Raw genomic sequence first — 4,146 nt, forward strand, 5'->3', positions numbered from 1 at the left:
TTCTATCAACCAATGTTTGCAGGAGAAGTAAGAGCATGGACAGGTTAACCAACAGCACATCCAGTACTACTTGTTCAGCTGCAGCAGAGGAAGCACTTTGAGAAAAGGAAATGCAGAAACTGGCGCTCCTCCTGGGGTGGACCTGCTGGGGCTTGTAGAGCTTGGCTGTCTGTGGTGGGTGGGGAGATCCTGGACATGTTCTGTCAGACCCTGGCATCTTCACTGCCTATGAAAGACGGCTGTGCTGTGTTCTGACAGGTAAATATGGGATGACACAGTAGCTGTGTGGAAACAACATAGTGACACAATCATCAGACCACATGAAACTCATCGAGGTCAGGATACTGCTTGTGATGGTGTCTAATGTAAGAGTGATGTGATAATGGTTCTTTCTGAGGGTACCAACAGCTCCCTTTGCTTTCTATACTGGATTGAACTAATGTTGCCAAGGAAGTGTCTGCAAGTGCTTTACACCATTACTCTGTGAGCCATGTGGGCACTAGCACACACTTCATAGGGACTGATTGTGATCCTTCCAGCCTGCAGCATGGAGAAATTGTTATTAACAACTAAATGTGTCTGGGACTTAAATATATGGAACCTGAAAATTATGAAACCTCAATTTATAGAGCCTGATCCTCTGTGTCTGTTCACCAGTTTCCATCTAGTTAAAGTCCCCTTAAACTCATGTGAAACCTTTAATTTTCTGTCAGCAATACACAGAATCAGGTCTGTTTGTGAGCAGCTTTGGGGACTGTCAAAGAAGCATGATGTTTCAAAGAGCTTTGGTCCTCTGTGGTACAGCATAAAGTTTGCTCCTGGGGTTTGGGGCGGGGGGAGTAGTTTAATTATTTGTAGAGATCAAATTTATTAAAGAAGGTTCTGGCTGTGCAATGTAATTTCTTTATAGCATCTGCTGGGATATGGCAAGCTTGGGCTGTTGGAGGGGCCAGCCAAAAGGTTTAGCACCTCATCTGCACTGAGGTAATTAACCAAAGGAACATTACTCTTGCAGTGCTCAAAATTGCCTGGAAAGCTAGAAGTAATTTTCAGTGGCATGCTTAAGGTAGTTTTTGGCTCATTCATAGGCTCCTGGGGGTAGTTTTCAAAAACAATGTTCCTTGTGAGTGTCTTTGTAGCGACACATACAAATGCAATCTTTACTCCCCTAGCATTGATTTTGTAAGGAGCATTGTCATTGTCTTTTATTTTGAGAGTTGTTCTAGAATTATGCTGGGAGTAATAACTTGGATAATAACTTGGATTGAGCCTTGGAAGCCCCTGAAAAGATCTGAGTCAATAGAAATCAATCTCTTTATGCAATTCTTACTTCAAGAAGGCAATTTCTGTGTACTTTGTGAGCATCTTGAACAGAAAGTGTTTATTTTGAAAAAAATATTCTTGAACGTCAAGCAAAAATGCCACTTAGAGAATGGACTCTCTCCACCTCCATGCTCAGTTTTGCACGGATCTCAATGTAAATACCAAAACAGCAGTTATCCATTACTAGTTTAAGCATCTCTTAATTCTAATTCTTAAATAGAGTAACATGTTGATAGAGTTTAGTTATGTTTCACTATGCAAAACAATGCCTTGAAATATGAGGATTAATTAGAAAAAAGTCTCATCTTGTAGTAAGGAATTTGCTGACTCTTTTTGGACTCAGTTGAGCAATCCCAGGGCATGGTAATCTCTTTGATGCAGAGCTGAGGAGGTAAAGAGCACCTAGAAATGAAGCATTTGTTGTTCAAAACATATAATTACAAAATCAGTCTGGACAGATTCAAGCTCATGCTTGTTGCCTGACAGCTAAGTATTAAGTCTCTAGAGGACTATTTGGGCAGGGGGCAAATACACAAAGCAAACTGCATTGATGTGCTTCAGTATATTGAATTACCCTGCAGTGCAATTGGGAGTTTCTGCCAAAAAGCTCTTTTGAGAACATAAATCTTTGATTTCTAGCAGCAGCAGCATTGACAAATGACAGTCAAGACCAACATCATCCTGGGTATTATGTGCTGGGAGCTCTATCCTTGCTGTATGAGGGAGAAAGGAAATAAGATTACCTTGGTATTTCCTGAACCTTTTGGGTTTTGTTTCTGGCTAGTCAGCCATAACCAAAACAAACAGGGCCAAATTAATTCTTTGGGTACCTTTGAAGTCAGAGGAGTTATAACTGTACTAAGTCCCAAGCTTCTTAGTATAAAGACCGTGCTGAATCTCACAGGAGAATCCTCTTTTCAGAGCCTTTCTCTAATGGTTGCAGTGTTTAGCATGGCTTTTCATTTTTCTTGATGAGTCATGCTGCTGCCAGTACAAAAGCTGCATTTGCAAAGACAGGGTTTTGCCTTTTCATAGTTTTCAGTGAAACATGAAAAAAAATCTCATGAAACAATTAAGAATCATGCCTAGGCTCATCAGTATGCTGTGGGAAAATGAGGGGATGGGTCAGCTATAAAAGGCATTTCTGTGACAATGTTTTGTTTCTACCATTGCATTTAAATGTCTCTTGATGCCCAAAAGACTTCATAGGTTCCTTTTACTATTTGATTCCTGTGCTTTTACCTCATCCTCTCTGCTATGTGTAAAAAGTCATAGTAGGCTTGGTCTCTACAATCTTTCACCTAGGTTGCAGTCAAGGTTACGAGCAGAGAAAAATATTTGCTCTTCTTTCCCCTAACTCTTAATGTAGGGACTTATTTCATCTATATCTTAAGCTGATACAAAAAGTAGTGAAAGTTGTTTGCATTAACATTTGTGTGATCCCACTAGGAAGAGCAATACCCATGCTCAGATTTTTTCCCACTGTCTGTCTTGTGATGTTTTTTTTTCTTGGGCAATTGTTTTTTCTGTACCTGATAATCCCCATGGTAGTTTTCTCCAATACCCCAAGTTTAGCATCATGTTATAATGATTTCAACAGCACTGACTCACATCTCTTGCAACCTAGAGCAAGTTGCAAATACTTGGCATTCCAGTTTATGTAGCAGACAAATACCTGCCTTCAAGTACTTGCTTCTGGGAGGCCATCACAGTGAAACTAACTGATGGACAAGCCCAGGCTTGGAGAGAAATGTTTGTTGATTTTCCTACTTTATTCTCTCTCATGTAACATCTGCTGTATTTTTCAGTTTACACTTTCCTCAGCTAGCACTGCCAACATTGGCTGTTTCCGGATTAATGGAAACTTTCTTATGAGTGAAGCAAGTTGTAAAGTCATCTATTTGAAAATGGAAAACATCTATAATCTTTACATACAAAAATCTTACCATAAATGTAGAAACAAAGCACTGTTTGTGCCCAGACCTCAAATACATCTTTGAAATATCTGTGAGCTGGAAAAATGTTTGGTAATGTGAAGGAAGATGAGTGCTTTAAACATCTCAGTATGAAATGGAAAAGGTTTTTTATTTTATTTTGCTTTTGAGCTCTTTATTCCCACAGGATGGCCTTTTAAAAAAGGAAATGTGGCCAACAGGAAAAGAAGGCATTTAAGTATAAGCACAGCTATAGCTTGAACTGTTGGCTTGGTCTTATCACATTCTAGATAGAGGAATTGAAGGTGAATGGATTCACACCCAAATTCCATTGTAGTCATCAGCAGAAACTTTAGAACTGGGCTCAAGGGCCACTTGTCCACCTCCAGGTACAGCTGTTAAAGTGCAAGGACCTCTGAGCCTTTGTCCTGATGTTGGTTGATCCTGTTCTGTAACTGGGAGTGGGTCAGGTATTATGGGTGCAACCACAGTAACAAAGATGTCTGTAGCCTACTTAAGTCTTGTGTAATTTTTCTGACAGGGATTCAGGATCCTACAAATCTGGCCTTTTTTTTTCTCAAGGCAATATTTTCAGGCCTCCCAAAAAAGCACAACTAGCGTTTATTCCTTTTCTGCAATTTGCAGCCAAAGTTGCACAGAACTTTTTTCAGGGTAGAAAATGCTGCTATCTTGAGTTATTTCTCAGATTCATTGACTGTATGGAATAACTGTATAGTTAATGCAGCTTTGCACATTTAAAATAGAATTGCACCAATGAAGCTGTGAGTAAATGGACATGTAAAAAGTATTTAAACTTTCTGTAACAAGATTTAGACAGACCAGATTTCATTGTTAAATATTAAGATATTGTGATCTCCCTGCCTTAAAA

This window comes from Agelaius phoeniceus, chromosome 8, assembly GCF_051311805.1.
Source record: "Agelaius phoeniceus isolate bAgePho1 chromosome 8, bAgePho1.hap1, whole genome shotgun sequence".
Taxonomy (NCBI): Eukaryota; Metazoa; Chordata; class Aves; order Passeriformes; family Icteridae; genus Agelaius; species Agelaius phoeniceus.